This window comes from Suricata suricatta, chromosome 10, assembly GCF_006229205.1.
Source record: "Suricata suricatta isolate VVHF042 chromosome 10, meerkat_22Aug2017_6uvM2_HiC, whole genome shotgun sequence".
In the NCBI taxonomy this organism is placed as follows: Eukaryota; Metazoa; Chordata; class Mammalia; order Carnivora; family Herpestidae; genus Suricata; species Suricata suricatta.
Genome location: NC_043709.1, coordinates 20622551 through 20641964, shown reverse-complemented (window position 1 = coordinate 20641964; position 19414 = coordinate 20622551). Strand labels below are relative to the sequence as shown.

The 19414-nt window shown below is 34.4% G+C and overlaps 1 protein-coding gene and 2 pseudogenes across 2 annotated transcripts in view; all 3 read right to left on the bottom strand.

The window, feature by feature from the left end:
• ANKS1B (ankyrin repeat and sterile alpha motif domain containing 1B) overlaps positions 1 to 19414 on the bottom strand; it is a 1093013-nt gene that overhangs the window by 952727 nt on the left and 120872 nt on the right. The window lies entirely within an intron of this gene.
• LOC115303904 lies at positions 6305 to 6870 on the bottom strand (annotated as a pseudogene).
• LOC115303792 lies at positions 8216 to 8913 on the bottom strand (annotated as a pseudogene).

Here is a 19414-nt window from a genome sequence, read left to right as displayed (position 1 = left end):
GCCCGGGGCCTGTCTTCCAGTTCTGTGCCTCCCTCTCCCTCTGACCCTCCCCTGCTTACACTGTCTCTCTCTGTCTTTCAAAAATAAATAAAACATCTTTTTAAAAAAAAGTAAAATATTTAACTACAATACAACCAGCCATTCCACACTAGTTATTTAGTCAAGAGAAATGACAGCATATGTCCACACAAAGACTTATACATAAATATTCCTAAAGCTTTATTTATAATAGTCCCAAACTGAAACAATTCAAATGTCCATTAATAGGTAAATGGATAAATAAATCATGATATATCCATACAATGGAATACTACTCAAAAATAAAAAGGGATGGAATATTGAAATTACCAGCAGCATTGGTTGAAAATCTATATCAATTAGGTTTTCAGATTCCTTTCTCTTCTTGGAACAACAGAATGAGAGATTATATTCCCTGGAATGGATTTAAATTCATGGTTTCTGGACTACAGGATAATAGACAAAGTTGAGGAAAGAGATACTAAATAGCATGAGGTATAGAAATGAATATTTTTTCACCTTCAATCATGAAACATTTTTTCAGGAATATTTCTTCAGTGATTTTGTCTTTTCTTATACTTTTCAAATGTCAACTTTATCTTATAGTAAATTTTTATATGCAATGTTGGTCTATTTTCTATGGTCAGTGTTGTTAATCTATATTCATTGATTTCTCTATTCTGCCACTAGAATCATAATTTTTAAGGATTGTTTATAATTGGTGGTACATAGATTTTCTCATTGCTTCTTGTTTCATAATTTTTTTCTGCAAATTCCTCTAGATGTCTATGAAATAAAGTACTAATATGAAGACTACAGATACAAAACTAATACTATAAAAAAGCAGATGAATGCCCTTCAAAAAGGGAAAAATTAATTAAGATCCACCTACACCATGGAATATCAACTACTAAAGTAAATAAATTTGATCTATATGTATTGACCTTGAAAGTTAACCAAAACAGTTGTATGTAATTGATGAATCACTGAATTCTACTCTTAAAATCAATATTGTACTATATGTTAAATAGCTAGAATTTAAATAAAAATTTGGAAGAAAAAAAGAAAGTTAACTAAAACATATTAAGTGAAAAAAGCAATCTGCAGAATATTGTGTGCCAATACCCTAAATGTTTTATATGTATTAACTGATTCATATCCACACGACTAAAAGACAGATACTATTATTATTCCCATTGTCTAAGATTTGCATTAACATAGAAAAAAATCTTACAAGAATACATCATTCACCTCCGAATGATTTGACGTCAAAATTGTTATGTATTCCCTTCAGGGGAAAACAAAAAGACAATAAAAGACAAGGGAAGAAAACACAGGTTGAAGTACCTTATAAGTGTCAAGAAGCTTAGTCTTTATTCTGAAGGCAACCTGAAACTAAGAGCGTTATCTAACAGATATTAAGTATCAGAAAGATAGGAGATCAATGTTTTAGAATGAGAGTTCTTGTGACAGTTGGAAGGTTAACAGAGTACACAAATTAGTGGCAGAGAATCAGGCTAATATGTCTAGGGAAGGAACAAAGAAATCTGAAATAATGAAGATATAGTAGCAGATAGAAATGAGAGAGGAAATTCAAATAGAAGGTATGCATATAATAGGATAAAAGCAAAACAATGAAATTTCTAACATGAATGAAATGCATGATTCCATTACAGAGAACTGCAAGGGCACTGGTGTCTTTTGGGGAAACCCAAGTTTCATTTAAAGTTAACTACAACACTATGTTGTTCAGGAACACCTCCAGCCAAAAATGAAAAGAAATAAGAAAATACTATAAATTAACTCCATCTATTTTCAAAATGTCCTACATGTTATGAGACCTTATGAATGGTTAGTAAGGAAGATAACTGATACTTATAACTAAAATCACATTCAGGGTCTATAGATTTCATTTACATATTCCATCCTCAGTTCCCCATTATGAGGGGAAAAAAAAGAATTATAATAGCATGAAAAAAATCTCTAGTGCATGTCTGCTTTCCTAAACAGAATGGATGTGGATACAATCTTTTTTAAACAAGGTTTAGCATAGAAATTTAGCATATATATATATACGTATATATATATATATATGCTACGTATATATATATATATATAAACCTATTGATAGAGCCCGTAGGCACATATCCATAACACATTCACCCATATTTAAAACACTATAAATAAGCCAGGCCCATAGCTTCCAACTAAAAACGTATTTTAAAAAATAAAAGCTGATGTTTAAAAGCTCAAGCTTTGAGCTGTTCTACTTCCTTCCAACGTTTCGCACCGTACTCCCCTTGTTTCTCAAAGATAATCCTCAAATTTAAAAAGAGGGCCTATATTAACATAAATCTGTCTTATAAAGTTCAAGAGTTTCTAAGTAGTTGTAAATGCTTGTTAAATTTTTAGTCCCAAAAGAGGGCAATGTGTAGATTGTTTGTGTTAGTCTAATTCTCCCAAAACAGGGCAATGTATAAATCTTTAGTGTTAGTCTAATATGCAGTCAATTCCATCTCCTATACCTACTTGTCAATATTTTAAATTCTGGGGGTGCCTGGGTGGCTCAGTCAGTTAAGCATCCAACTTTGGCTCAGGTCATGATCTCATGGTTCATGGATTTAAGCCCCTTGTCAGGCTCTGTGTTGACAGATAGCTCAGAGCCTGAAGCCTGTCTTCGGAATCTGTCTCCCTTTCTCTCTGACCCTCCCCTGCTCATGCTCGCTCACTCTCTCGCTCTCTCGCTCTCTCTCTCTCTCTCTCTCAAAAAAAGTAAAATTAAAAAAATATTTTAAATTCTGTATGTGGGGATTCTTGCCCAGGATGAATTCTCAGAGACAATCTGAGATCCTTAATTACCAAAGGTAATTATCTGTACTAATGTAAAAAATTGGATTAGTTTGTTTTAGAACAAACATAAAATAGATTTTCTAGAGAATTTTCAAACAACCAGGACATTCTTTATTCAGAATGTTTTTTATTCCCTGAACTTTTACATATTAAAGAAGATTATTCCTAAATAAACTGTAAGCCTGAGTTTCTTGAGCCAATATTCACAAGTACAGTAAATAAGATTTAGGCCCAGCTAGTCCACAAATTGATCATTACACCCTCTACCAACCTATGGGAAATATCCACCAACAACATAAGACTGTTACAGCTTCTCTTGATTCTCTTATTGACTCCTGACACTTGAAATCACTCCAGGGCTTCAGATATAGAAACACATACAGAATGTGCATCAAATGCCTCAGGGAGGGTGTCAGAATATGTAGGAATGGTCTTCTGATGCATCAGGTAATTTCATGAAATGCAAAAGTCCCTCTTCTTTGCAATTTGTATCTTAATAGTTTGTTTACATTTTTGGATGAACTGGACAGATGTACACATGCTTTTGAGTGCTGTAAGTTAAGTTCTCACCTCTATAGTGATGATGTAAGTTTATTATCGTGAGCTTCTATTATCATTAAAAGTGTCTCATGTGGACCAAATGGATCTATAATAATATGAGTATACATGTAAATTTAAAGGTTTTAATAGCCACATTAAAAAAAGCAAAAAGAGGGATATTAGTTTTAACATATTTTAATCTACTATATCCAAAATATTATCATTTCAACACATAATCAATATAAAATTATTGAGGTACTTTTATATTCCTTTTTGTAAAGTTTTCAATGTCAGTGTTTATTGTATACTTCTAGCACATTGCAATTAGGACTAGCCATATTACAAGCCACATGTGGATATTTTAAGATTAACTCTGATAATTTAAAGTGCTTTCTAAAAGTAACTGAAAACACTGACTTTGGTAAATAAATGCCTATTTGATTCAGTCTCAGAAAATTTAACAATTTCTCATCTTCTAAGCAAAGCTATGTAATAGACCTACTACCTAGTCACAATGGAGACTATAAATGCACATTTTACATAAGTGAGTTTACATAGGGAACACTATAGCTAAAATTACACTAACCAAATACCTTCAAATGAATAATATGTACCTTAAATCACTTGATGCAAATTTCAATAATATTTACACAGTCAACCAGAACTGTCCAACTGTGAGCAGAAATAACTCCTTGAGTTATAATTACACAACTTATGATCTCTCTACACTATATATATATATACACACACACATATATATATGCCACAAGACAGAATTTTAGAATATGAGAAAGAATCTGTACCTACAGAGAACCACAGACTTAAGAAAATATAAGAAGAAAACTAGAACACAAGTTCAACTTTGTTACTAGGTCTGAAAGTATAAAACATTCTTCCAGCCCTCATCTTCTCTTCTCTACCTGGATATAATTCCTGAAAAATAAACCAACTCATAAGGCAGATTAATCTCTCACTATTATGCAAACACTGATTTTGGTGGCAATTGTTCTTCTTATTCTAATTCTCTTCTTAGGTAACAATATTTCCAAAGATACTGTGCTAGGCAGAATAATGGTATCCCAAAAATATCTACACCTTAATCCCTGGAGTATGTGAATATGTTATGTTTCATTGCAAGGAGGATTTTCAGGTTGCAGATGGAACTATTAATCAGCTGACCTTATCCTGAAATTTTTTCCCCTTAAACAACCGCATTGACTAGAGCCACTAAAATAATAAGAGGATAATTTTTGTCTTATTGATGAATTTTATGGCATGTCTGGTAGGGTTTCACCATTTGGTATCTTTGCTGCTAGATTCTCATGGATATCTTTTCACCACATTTAAGGAAGTTTTTGTTCTTCCGATAATGAACAAAAAGACAACGAATAACATAATGGATAAAAACAGACTCAGGATTCAAACTGACAAAGTTCAAATGCTTGTTCCATCTCTAACTGCATGACCTTGGTAAGATTATATAACCATGCTGTGCCTCAGTTTCCATATCTATAAAATGATCATACCAGTACTAGCTACTTCATAGGGTTTTTAGGAAGATTATATTAGGTAGTCCATGTAAAGTGCTTGCTCAGTGCGTGACACAGAATAATCATCAGTAATCTTTCTGTAGCAAGAGTAATCCAGATGCTCTATGGTTTGTTAAATTTACTTAGGATATAATTCAGTGTGATTATATAGATTTGCCCTTTTAATACATTAACATATTCAATTCCTGATAAGAATCATCTTTACACTCCTACAATTAAATCTGTCTCCCTATGGTATATATATTTTTAATATGATACTGAATTGCTTTTGTAATTTAGGATTTTGCATCCTCATTCATATGTAAAATTGGTCTCCAGTTTTCTTTTCTCATTTCAATTTTGATAAGGTAAACTGAAGAGTTTTCTGTCTTTTTCTAACCAACTAACAGAAATAAAACTGTTACCGGAAAATTTGAATGAACATACATGTAAAATAATCTAGGACTAGTACTTCTGTAAATACTTAAATTTTCCAATGTGGTCTATGATTACTGATCTACCAATACAGTCAATTTTGATATGCATCAATTCCATATGTGACATTTTTTAAGAAGTCAATTATTTCTACTTATATTTTCTTATTGAATAAAAACTACATATTTTTGTATTTATTATCTTCTATATTTGCAATTCTATCACCATGTTCATTCCTAATGTTCTGTATTATTTTTTTCTTTCAGTTTGCCTAGGAGGGTATATTTTATTGTCATATTCAAAGATACAGTTAACTTTATTTTTATCAAACATCTATCAGATGAGTTATTTATTCATGTACTATTTTCTGTTCTTAACTATAACATTTCATCAATTATTATTGCATTCATTTTTCTAGCTCTTTAGCTGAATGCTTATTTTATTCTTTCCTATTTGAAAGTAAAAGCATAACAGACTATCACTTTTCTACTGAGTATGGTTTTGTCCACATCACTTAGGTTTTGAAAAGTCATATTTTCATTTCAAGTATTATAATATATAGTTTATACAGTTCACTTTTTATTTCCTTTTTACCCTAAAAACTAGTGCTTGCTTTTAAATTTATAAGTACTCAAATTTGTTGTCTCTTAATGATATATTTCTAGTTTTATCACATTATAGTCAGAGAATAATTATTCAACTTCAGATTTCTTTAGATGTTCTTTGAAAATAAGTATGTAGTTTTCTTATGTTACTTAAGCACTAAGAAGTATATTCTCTGTTCTTAAAGATGAAATATATATTTTTAAAACTTACTAATTGCATAATTCATACCATCTATACCCTTAGCTTTTCTCCTTCATCATCAAAATCTAACAAACGTTACCACAGACAGTATATCACTGTGCTTGAACTTTTTTCCCCATGTTTCACTAAAAAGCTGGCCTTTTGAATAGAAACAGTGATTTTGCCAGAAAGGATGATCCCATCATCCCATCATACTTTTGCTGGAACCAGAGCCTGACCTCCTCTTTGCTGATTCTGTTTGGCCCCAATACAGCCTGTCCTGTGCTTCCAGTCTGTGATGCTGAAACCTGGCTTACTCAGCACCACAAAGTCCAGGCCATAGAAACCAATGCTTGGCTCCTAGGTGATTCCCAGACAGATGTGCTCCTGGATCCCAAAACCAAAGTTTCCCGTACTGAAGAAGTTATTTTTTCTTAATGCAAACTCCTGCACTCTTCAACCTTTCTCCAGGATTTCTTCTGCCTTAGCCCCATGGACTATGAGTGGATGGCAATCTTTTCATATCTCCTGATGCCAAAGGATCTAATAGTGCATCGGGCTTTGGAGAACAGAGGAGTCTGGCCTGTAAGCTGCTCCAGCACCTTAACCACCCGGGTCAGTCGCTCCACTCCCCCACACAGATGTTGAGGCAAAGCTTGCAGATACAAAGTTCCTACCAGGAGTTATCCTTTTCATCTTGAGCCTGCACCATGGTGGAGAACAGGAAGAGAAAGTTTATCATTGAACTATTACCAAATTTTCTTTGTATTCCTAAATTTGCTTCACATGCTTTGTTATGTGTTAAGCAAAAGCATGATGTATCATTTTAATAGATTACATATTTTATTACCAAAAGCTTACAGCCTAATATTATATAATGCTCTTCATCTTGAATTATATTTTGTTGTCTATTAATATTGCTACCTAAGCATTCTCTTTCTTTTCATTTCACTGGTATGGTGTTGACTATCCATTTCTTTTTCCTTCTATTTCTGTCATTTTATGTCGGCCACATCTTTTAAAAACAGTCACAACTGTAGTTGGCCTTTTTCTGGGTCTACAATCTGAGAAGCTTTGTCTTTTAATGTGCTCACAACAGGTATTATTTCTGTAACTGAATTTTATATAGTCATTATTATCCTTTCCTGTTCTTTGTACTCATTATTTAGTTTCTGTAACCAACCTCTTTTCATTTCTTTATTCCTCTCAAAAATTTTCTTTAATACTTTATTTCTATTACATCATTTGTCCTTTAGTTTTTATAAACAAATTAAACCTGTATTTCTTATTGATGTCAAGAATTAGATTATAACTATGTTCACCCTTAACACATAATTTGCATCTTTCTTTTCTTTCACCCCAAACTCTTGATCAAATAATGCAGAATTTTAATGCTATAGTATTATTTGCTCTTTATGACATTTCAGAAACATTTCTTAATAAGTATGTTATATCTGACAACCATATTATCAACAGTGATTTAGGTTTACTGGTTTCATTGCAAATATAATTTCTTACAGATTCAGCAAGATTATATGATATATGGTTGATAACTCTTGCAACCTTTATCCATTCATCTATCCATGGTCACTTGAGCTGCTTCCATCATTTGGCCATTGTAAATAATGCTGCAATAAACATAGCAGTGTATATACCTTTTCAAATTAGTGTTTTCTTTTTTTCACATTTACTCAGCTTGTTATCCTTTCTTTATCTATCATTCTTAAAGCAAATGGCAAATCTACTTTTCAAGGAAGTAAGCCTGCTATTACTGAGGATTCCTCCAACATTCTGTCAACTCCAAAACCAGGAAAGTTTCACACAGTTGCAGCACTTTGCTTTTTAAGGTGATTATGCTTAACATATACATCCTCATTTAACCATGTTTGTCATAAAATGAAATTATGGCCTGTGACATCTCATCATTGATAAGGCTGGAATCAAGCCACTTGCCTGACTTCTAGATATAACTCTTTTAAAACGACTCTCCAAGGACAAATTAACCAATATATGCCATTTACAGGAAAGAGAAAAGAAAAAAGAAAAAGAAACGTCCTTTATGGTCTTTCATTCGTTTTATCAATAAGGACACACAAGGCAGCATCTTTCTCTATAATCTGATCTCTCCTATGACCTGAATTTTCTCTTTGCTGTTCATTCAGTCCAGTACAATTGTTGCTATCATCAGCATCCATTGGTTCAGTTTTTGCTCTCATCCCTGCTTCTGAATGAGGCAAACATCAGGCAAAGAAGCCAAGCAATTCTGAATCATCTCAATGACTCGTTCCAGAATCTTCTGAAACCGTTCGGCTGTTTCAAGGCGTTGACGTTTCTGCACCTCCATCATGACTCTCAAGGTCTGTCTTGCTTGGTGGGGCCGGTATTCATTTATGAAATGATGTACATGCACAAAAAGCAGCTTAAGATCTTCTAACTTCTCTTCCCATTTTATACTCCCAGGACTCCTTATCAAGATATCTAAGAGGTCTAAGTAATTAATAAGAATAGACATACTGAGTTTTCTCAGTTCTTTCTTGTGATCAAACTGCATAGGATGAAGTCGCTCAATGCCCTGACTTTCTAAAGGGCAAATGATAAGATTGTCACACTGGAACTGATTGCCAAACATCATATAACTGTCCTTTATTGGAGGTGGAGGCTTGGGAGGTAGGCCTTCCTGAATATTTTCATCTGTGTATTCCTTGATGTACTGCATTGGAGGTGGTGGAAGGGCACTCACTTGTGGCTCACCCATTGTGGAAGATCAGAAACCTCAGCTCAGGGTTTACACTGGAGCCGCCTTCATCTCTGCAACCGAAATCCCTCAAATTAGTGTTTTCATATTCTTTGGATAAATATCCAGTAGTGGCACTACTAGATCATATGGTACTTCTATTTTTAATTTTTTGAGGAACCCCACACTGTTTTCCACAGTGGCTGCACCAGTGTGCATTCCCACCGACAGTACCTGAAGGTTACTTTTTCTCTACATCCTCCTCAACACTTGTTTTTCATGTTGTTGATTTTAGCCATTTTGACAGATGTGAGGTAATATGTCATTGTAGTTTTGATCTGCATTTCCTTGAGGATGAGTGATGTTGAGCATCTTTTCATGTGTCTGTTGGCCATCTGGCTAACCATTTCTCTGGAGAACTGTCTGTTCATGCTTTCTGCCCATTTTTAATTAGATTATTTGCAGGGGGGTTTTGATGTTAAGCTGTATCAGTTCTTTAAATATTTGAGCTAATAAGCCTTTATTGGATATGTCATTTTCATATTTTCCCCATTCAGTCTTTTAATTCTGTTAATTGTTTCCTTTGCTGTGGAAGCTTTTTATTTTGATGTAGTCCCAATAGTTTATTTTTGCTTCTGTTTCCCTTGCCTCAGGAGACAAATCTAGAAATATGTTGCTATGGCCAATGCATTAGAAATTAATGCCTGTGTGCTCTTCTACAATTTTTATTGTTTCAGGTCTCACATTTAGGTCTTGAATTCATTTTGAGTTTATTTTTCTGTATGGTATAAGAAAGTGATAGAAGTGATCTAGGTTAATTAGTTTGCATGTAGCTGTCTAGTTTTCTCAACACCATTTGTTGAAGAGATTGTCTTTTTCCCATTGCATATTTTTGCCTTTTTTGTCAAAGATTATTGACCATGTAATCATGACTTTAGTGTTTTCTATTCTGTCCTACTGATCTATGTGTCTATTTTTGTGCCAGTACCATGCTGCTTTGACTATTACAGCTTTAGAGTGTACCTTGAAATCTGGGATTGTGATTTCTCCAGCTTTGCCTTTATTTTTTAAGATTTCTTTGGCATCAGGGTCTTTTGTGGCTCCATATACATTTTACAATTGTTCTAGTTCTCTGAAAAATGTTGCTGGGATTTTGATAGGGATTGCATTAAATGTCTAGACTGCTTAATCCTAGATGAGAAGCTGCCACTGAGTAGGGCCCAATATAGGGGCTGTCTTTTCTACTCCCTCCCCTCGATATAAAAATGTAGATTAAAAAAGTCCATTTGTCATCTCTGAATTATTTTTATAAACTCCTTATTTTCTCTAACATTTGTCTTAAGTTCTCTAGTAACTTGAAAGTCTGTCTTCTTGCTAGAGCATTTATTTTAAATGTGTAATTTCAAAGTAAATGAAATTCTCTATCATCTAACTGAAATTTTCAACATGCAAAAGACATCAATAATTCTAGGTTTTTATAAATATGAAATAGGTATTTTATCTTCCTTTTTAATGCTTATTTATTTTGAGAGAGACAAAGACAGTGAGTGGGGGAGGGGCAGACAGAGAGGGAGGGGGAGGATCCCAAGCAGGTTCCATGCTGCCAGATCAGAGCCCTATACCAATCTTGAACTCAAAAAACCCCAAGATCATGACCTGACCCAAAACCAAGAGTCAAGACACTTTACCAACTGAGCCACCCCTCTGTCTTCCTTTTTAGATCTTTACAAAATAGTTGGAAGCATTTTACAATCCTAAGCAGAAATATCCCAATTATGTTAAGTGACTCAAGGGATAGAGTTAATTTTGTATGAATAGATTAAATGTGTTTGTTCCTTTTCAGTGAAGCTTGTGTTGTCAAGTTCAAAACTGATAGATTTTTTTTTATTTTGACAAATACATATGCAGGAAATTCTTTTTAGCTAGTTCAATATACTATAAATCAGCCACAAATATAAACACTAGATCAAGTTCCCCACAACTAAAAGAAATTTTAAAAACACCTGACAAAAATCCAATGAAAATTAAAGAGTACAACAGATTCAATAATATGCTCTTTCATTCGACTTCTTATGTGACTTTCCATAAAAATCTGTATACTAATGCAACGTCTACATTTTCACTCTAAGCATATGTTTCAGTTATCCATGACAACAACTGCAGATTCTGACTGAGTAGCTGCTTTCCACCTACACATTTTCCAGCTCCAGAAACTAGTCCTGTATGGAACTAAGCTGGGTTTTTTTTTTTTTATCTTAATCACTTGATACTATAGAAATCATCAGAATACAGAAAACCAGTATGTTGGCGTGCTCTTCAGTGTCAGAAACAGTGAAAACAAGTTGAGGAAAGTCTTAACAAGAACATGTTCAGGGAATTCTTATATAAAATATCTATTCAGATTAGATTTCCTTTTCTGGCATCTAATTCCCTTTAATTCAACTTTTCCAAATTGAGTTTTCTGGCCTCACCCTACCCCGACTTCATCACCATGATGAAATCAGGACATAAGTGAAACATCCCAAGTATTAATATACCTACTATTCCATCTCACAAAACTAATTACACTAATCAAGAAGGAGACACTAAAAATCTAAACAAGGAATTTTTTAAATAATTGTTTTATAGTTTATTGTCAAGGTGGTTTCCATTTAACACCCATTGCTCTTCCCCACAAGTGCCCTCCTCCATGACCATCGCCCCCTTCCCCTCTCCCCCTCCCCCTTCAGCCCTTCAGTTCGTTTTCAGTATTCAAGAGTCTCTCATGATTTGTCTCCCTCCCTTTCCATAACTCTTTTTCCTCCCTTCCCCTCCCCATGGTCCTCTGTTAAGTTACTCCTGTTAGACCTATGAGTGAAAACATATGGTATCTGTCCTTCTCTTCCTGATTTATTTCACTTAGCATGACACCCTCAAGTTCCATCCACTTTGCTATGAATGGTCAGATTTCATTTTCCTCATTGCCATGTAGTATTCCATTGTATAGATAAACCCCATCTTCTTGATCCATTCATCAGTTGATGGACATTTAGGCTCTTTCCATGATTTGGCTATTATTGAAAGTGCCACTTTTTTTAATCTTCAGAATTTGGAAGAACATGTATCATGATGTTCTTGTAGTTATTTAAGCAAAAATACTTAGTAAGTTGAAAGGAATGGAATGCTTTTTCTAAAGAGGTCACAAGGAAGTAAATAATAGGAACAATGACAATATTAATAACATACTATCTCTTATAATGAAACATGTTATTAAAACAGAAAGGGCAGAAGGTATACAGTTAGGATAATAACATTTCACTACCAGTCCTACATAGAGAAAATCTTTTGCAAGACCATGTGACATAGTTATTCAGCCTGTATCAAGAAAAATACTAGTGGTTTTCAAACTGTGTTCTTCAGAATCTCTCAGGGATCTAGGTAAAACAGTCTCAGATCCTGGGATATTCTTTATTCACAATGCCATCTCCTTCATTCACTTATGCATACAATAAATATTTAATGAGCTGCCTATTCCATACTGTGGTTAACAAGCACCATCCAAGACCACACCTGTGAATATAAAAGTACTAATCCCCACCCTCAGGAAGCTCAATCAAGAATTCAAACATCAAGCAAATAATTAATCAATGGCCATAGAAACAAACTCTATAAAAGAGAGGCATAGAGTTCTACAAAAGCATATAACAGGGAGTTTTTGGTGAGTTTTATCCATCTTATGAGTTTTCTCATAGATTTTAGCTAAATAAAGGATATCTGCTCCCAAGCCACCAAAATAACATAAGGTAACTTGGCACTTCTGGTAGTAATTACCAAACCTAAAATCTGATGCTCAACTTTATCATGACCTTGATTCAAAATAACCACAGATACAATCATTAAAATATCATTAAGTATCTCTATGTACGAGATACTATGTTAGATTCTTTAGGACTACAAAGTAATATTCACTTAAGAAATATCTCAAAATATTTTACTGAATGTCTGATACACTAGGCATTGGAGATTATTTCCATACAAGAATGAGTTTCCAGCATTTTCCAGGAAATTTATATTTTTCTGAATTCCAAATATCCCACCCCCCAAAAATCAGTCAAGAAATAGGGAAAATTAGGACTAGGAAAAGTATTATAATTCTGTTGTGAGAATTAAAGCTTAACAACAGAGAGACATCACTGGTTAAAGGAATATACAGACATCAAGCCAGGACCAAGAGTAGAAAGTGCTGACACAACAAGGAGTAGAAGGTTCAGGTTAATATTGCTAAGAACCAGGGCAGGCAAACATAAAAGAAAGACGATCACAATTTAGTTATTTAGTCAGTCTTGTTTGTAGCTGTTATCAAGTTATGTATATGTTGGTGGCCCTGTATGCTGCTAAAAGTGAATCACTCTTGAAAACAAAATAACAATGAACATGTTTATATGATAATTTATACAAATTGTATGAGTTTTGGAAACAAAGTAAGTCCTTACGTTAGCAATTTGCCACATGATTCTGTGTGGTCTGTTAGTTTTACTAGGTAGGAAGTCTGACAGTTATGTAATTTGAAAAAACCCACTAACTATTCATTGGTGTTTTCTAGTGTCTGAATAGTCATTGGAGGCTGAAGTTCTTTATTAATACTACTAAATTTAATTGTTCTCATATAGTATACAAAATTTTAAATATTCATAAAAATGAACATAGGATATAAAGACTGCTAGAAATAATTTAAGAACAAATTATGATTTTAGGAATTCCCAAGATTTTCTAGGAATGATGATTTCTTGTTCCTGAATCCCCAAGATTAATACTTATTGGGATTTCCTCTCTGGAGATCTGAGTTTAGAAGAGGAACACAAACATGGATACCAAAAAAAAGTGTTAAAAGTGTTTTGATAAAATTCTATCTCAGGATGCCTGGGTGACTCAGTCAGTTGAGGGTCCAACTTTGGCTCAGTCATGATTTCACAACTTGTGAGTTCGAGCCCGCATCAAAGCCTGGAGCCTGCCTCAGATTCTGTGTCTCCCTCTCTCTCTGCCCCTCCCTCTTTCATGCTCACTCTCTCTCTCTCAAAAACAAATAAATACTTTTTAAAATTCTATCTCATATACAGTTGAAGACACAAAAGACAAAAACAGAAGACCAATCGGCCTATAAAAGTCTGAAAAAGGTTTCATAAAAAAAGGAGATGAGTACTATTTCTTTAAAAAGGGATAGCTCTAGTTACCCTGTCACTGACCCTCCTAAAGAATCTAAGGACACCTTATTAATTTTCTAAGTCTTGTCACTCCTCTAATCCAGATTAACTCATAATGAAAAATATAGAATCAATAGAATTATTTTTAGTTGCCTATAAGTACTTAATTGTTCTCACTGCAATTTTTCTTTCAGATTATACTCAGGAAAAGCAATTTATTAGATGAACATCTATGAATCATAACCAGACTAAAAGCTCTTATGCCTCCCTCCCCTACCATCTCATTCTGCAGATTTTGTAAACAATTAAATCTGTTCACATGCAAACAATTTTGTTTTAATCATGAACAATAAAGGGGTTCATACACTTTCATATTCTTCATGCTCTACCCAAGATCCTCTTAAAAGCATACTAATATATCCTATTATGTATTCCAAAGCTGTTATACATAAGTGAATGTTCTTTTCAAAATTCTTTTGACATGCTACTGGAGCAGTTCCAGAAAGAAAAATTAACACTTTTGGGGAATTTTACTGCACTCTTTTTAGTAGCCAAATAGAAAGCTGGTGGAGGAGTGTAGCCAAAGATTAAAATAAATGCATTATTCATTTTTTAACATATTTTTCTCTTATTCTTCTTTGTAATAACTCTGGAAGTAATTTTACTGTTAACACTGAATATTTGGAATGGTGTTGTAAAAATCATTTTTACAAAGAAGAAAGCTAAAAAAGATTTTCTGCTCACCATCAGTGCTCAAGATTGAACAACTGACAATCTTCACACACAATATGCTTCCAATGAGCAGGCTCTTATGCATAAAAAAGGAAACAAAGCATTGCAGGACTGTATTTCTAAAAGGATATTAACAAAAAAAAAAAAAAAAGCACAGAGTAAGTTTCAGAGTGGAAAAACATGACAGGCTCTCCATAGTCAAAACTGGCACCGAACTGTTTTCTAAGGTACATTTGAAGCAGAATGTCTGTGTTATTTATATAATATCGACAGTAAGAAAAAGCACAAAAGTAGACTTAAGACAGCTAAAGAACCCAGTTCATATGCTGTAAAATATTTTTCTTTTTATCTAGCAGTCACCTGAACAAGAGTGCTATTATTTAGCCAAAGCAAATATGTCCTAAAAATTGTCTCAAGTTTTCTATAATGCTAATAGTCTAGCTTGTTCATATGTCTTGCTTAATACAGCTAAATACTATGAATGCTATTCAATTATCAAAGATATAAAGTACCATTCAAATTTAGGGAAATACCAAGATTTAAACCCAGAATAACAGATTAATCTCATACACTCCTTTCATCTTCCCACTCAACATCCAAGTGCTATACAGTTCATTCTATTTTTCCCTCACACCATGCCACCAAACATTTTTCCTGCAGCAGTAACTGTGAGAAAATAGAATCCAGTAGGGAAGAAGGGAAATGAAAGAGAGAAAATGTAAAGGTGGAGAAGCCAATATGAGAAAGAAAAATTGGATTCATCTCCCTTAGCAGATGTCTCCAGAGAGCTCACCCAATATTCCTAGACCAGATGGTAGAAAATTCTCTATCCCTACACCCAGATGTCACAAGGAATAGAGAGGCAAACCTTGTTAGAAACTAACACTTAACACTGTATTTCTTGTGGGCTGTACCATTATTCACTCATTCATATATAGACCAACCTCTAGATAGTGATTTCTTTTCCTTTTTCTGGTTTTCTATGTGAGTGTCTCTCAAATTTCTTATCAATCCTTGACCTCTCCCCAAAGCCCAATCATTATTTTCAGGCCCTGACAATGAGCTCCTTAGAATCTCTATATCAATATCCCAAAAATCCAACTCATTTTTCCTGATGTTGGAAAACACAGTTCTACCCCTTGACTTTTTCCCTACAGAAAAAATCTCCTGGGGTTTCACAATGCCTACTGAAAATATTTAAAATCCTTTGACCTAATCATCAAAAAAAAAGGATTTCATGATATCACCTCAATCTAACTTTCAAAATAACATCACAACTCTCCTTCACATACTCCTTGTTCAAAACACTGGCCTATATATTATTAAGTGGAATATACCTGAGCATTTATATCTTGTGCCTTTGTTTACATTCACTTATCTTCCCTCCTAGCTTACTCTGCAATAGATACTGAACTAGACACAGGACACAAAGATTAATAACAGATCTTATATAGATTATAGAATTCTTAAAGAAAGAAGGAACATGGGCTTTGGAGTTAGATAGGACTGGGGTTTGAATTTAGATTTTGCAATTACTGGCTGTGTGACTTTGGGCAAGTTCTTAGTTGTAGAAAGCTTCCTGACCTGTGAAATGAGAATAACATCATTTACCTTGGAGACTGGCCAGTGATTCAGATGATATATTTTAAAAGCCTGAGACAGTGTCTTGCAAATAGGAAAGTCTCCATCCTTAGATACCATCATTACCTCCCAAAGCAGAAGCATGCACTCAAGACACTAATAAGTTAGCTCTAACCTGCCTAGATCCTGAACAACAACAGAGAGCAACTACAACTTTCCTCTACTCCTCTTCTCCAAATTTGGAATTTGTAGAGATAACTAAGGCTAAGCCCACAGCCTCTGCCTTTTGACACTTTGCCTAGTGATCTTTCCACTCTCCCACACCACCACCTGTGTTCCCAATTTCAGACAAGGAGCATCATTGTTAATGAGGAGGGTGAGAAACTGAACCAAATAGGTATATGAGTGTCTTATAAAGGCAAATAATTGACTTCCCTTTCAAATCTATATTCTTTAAATAAAACTCAAGCTTACTTCACATAGTAGAAGGGTACTTCCCAACTTTAATAATTTTCCACTCCAAGATACTATCTACTTTAGTGGAAAAGGCAACAAATTACAGAAAACTGAGCTAGCTAGTACCATGTTTCTATTCTACCCCAGCATCCTTTATAGATTGCACTGCTGGACCCCTAACTGACCTTTATTCAAGTCTGTATATGAAAAATGACCTCAGGAGAAAAACTGAGTTATTTATACAGTGTTTGAAGAAGTAGAGCAGTCTTGGTCTTAGTTCCAGAACAGTCAGTGCCAAGACATCCTGGACAGTGTGGAAAAGAATAGTTGAGGAATCCTGGCAGCTGTAAATGCTTCGCAGCCAAGTAAAAGCGGCAAGTCACAGTTTTTGGAAAAGTAAAAAGTAAGCAGTAGGGGAAAAGCCAGAATATGTTTAAGTGCTTCATCAAACAAACTTATAATGTCATCTACTTACTCAATAGAAGCTAGAAGGGGACCCTGGGTGGCTCAGTCAGTTAAGCATCTGACTCTTGATTTCAGCTTAGGTCATGATCACCTGGTTCGTGAGCTCAAGCCCCACCTCAGGCTCCACACTCACAGTGAGAGTGCTTGGAATTCTCTCTCTCCTGTCTCTCTGCCCCTCCTCCTTCTTGCACATGCACTCACTCTCACTCTCCCTCTCAAAATAAATAAACTTAAAAAATTAATAAATAAATAGAAGCTGAAAAAGTAAACAAGCAGAAACTAGCTTAGAAGCCATCCAAAAAAGAAAGGCTTTCATTGGTTTTTGTGGGTTGATTTGGGGGTTTTTTCGTTGTTTTTTGGGGTTTTTTGTTTTTGTTTTTGTTTCGGTGGTGAGTAGAGGGCTTTATTCCATGTAAATTAGGAGTTCTTTTACTTAGACCTATGACTCAATTTGGAACACATAAACATTTGTGGGGATCTGGTTGCCTATAATTCATTTCTTCCTTCTTTTGGTAACAGTACTTCATTACATTTAAGAGAACTCTCTCTTCTCCATTGTATTCATTCTTGATGAGACTATAAATCAATATGCCGTGCTTTCCTCTTAAATAAGAATGACTAATAACCCAAGCTCTGCTAGGGAGATGGTTTCCAAAATTTAGATCTAAACTAGAGTGGCTTAAGAATGAAAAGACCCCCAGAACTGGAGTTCTGACAAGAAGAGAAAACCTTGCGATTTAGACACCTAATGCTCCCCTGAGCCTGGTTTTCGGCCCTTTGTTATTTCAATTCTGTAAACCACCCAGTAACTTCCCAATAAATTCCTTTCTTGCTTCCTTAGCTAGAGTTGCTTTCTACTACAGGCAACCTAAGAACCCTTGATGTGGAACTGAAGCCATTTGCCTTTGTGCCTCATCTTCCCAACTGAAAAATACAAAAATTTGAAATAAAAATACCCTACAATATAATAGTTTTTACTATAATAGTTTGTATGGCTCTATTATAAAAGTACCAAGCATATATTTATCAAATTATAGAACTTAAGAGGAGCATTTTTTTGCTTATCTAGTCTTCCTTATTTTTATCAGAATTCACCTTATTCCCCGCCATATTCCCCCATTACTAAGTTTTATTCATATTTGAGCCAAGATTTACTGTATTAAGAGGAGCTGCATTGATTTTATTTGCTGCCCCAAGCAGTTAGATAGGTAATTTATGTGGCTCATATTCTGGCTTAAATGTTGATTTTTTTTTTCTTAGCATTTTTCAGAGTGTGAGTAGGGGAGGGGCAGAGAGAGAGGGAGACACACCATCTGAAGCAAGCTTAAGGCTTTGAGCTGCCAGCACAGAGCCCGATGCGGGGCTCGAACCCACAAACTGTGAAATCATGACCTGAGCCAAAGTCAGGCGTTTAACCAACTGAGCCACCCACGTGCCCCTCTTAGCATTTTCAACACCATTGCCCTTTATTCAATTGCCTTTCCCCAAAAAAACTGTAGTACTGTGTTAAGAGTAAGGTGTCAAAAAATAAATTGTTAAAGGTATGATACTAGTACTTACACCCCCAGGTCTCTTCTATGAAATAAATTACCATAAGAAGATGTGAATTTTTAAGTTAGCCTATATAATTAATCTGAAAATTATAGTAATCACCTAATATAATCTAAGCCTATAATTGTACAAATAAGGAGATTATAGTCTCCTTAGGCCATTCTTCTTTATTTCCAGCATCACCACTGACTTATTTTTGTTTTTATATTTATTCTTTCATTCAAAGGTGGTTCAAGGAAGAAGATAATACACATTTTTAGGAACCCTTCTTAAACAAGAGGGGAAAAAAGAATTTGACATCTCCAAGTAAGTCAGTGACACCTGTAATCTATTAGTAGCTTAAAAGCCAAATCTTACAGTTCAATTCAACTCATCCTGTCCTTAAATCTTCTACTTATCAACATCACTGTAAAGATCAAATAAAAACAATGTATGAGCTATAAAATCCTATTGAATCAAAACGTTAATATTGCAATTATTTGTCCTTTCTCTTCCCATGCCACGAACCCAGTCAAAGCCATAATCACATCAAAATTATAACAAAAACCAAAAGAAGT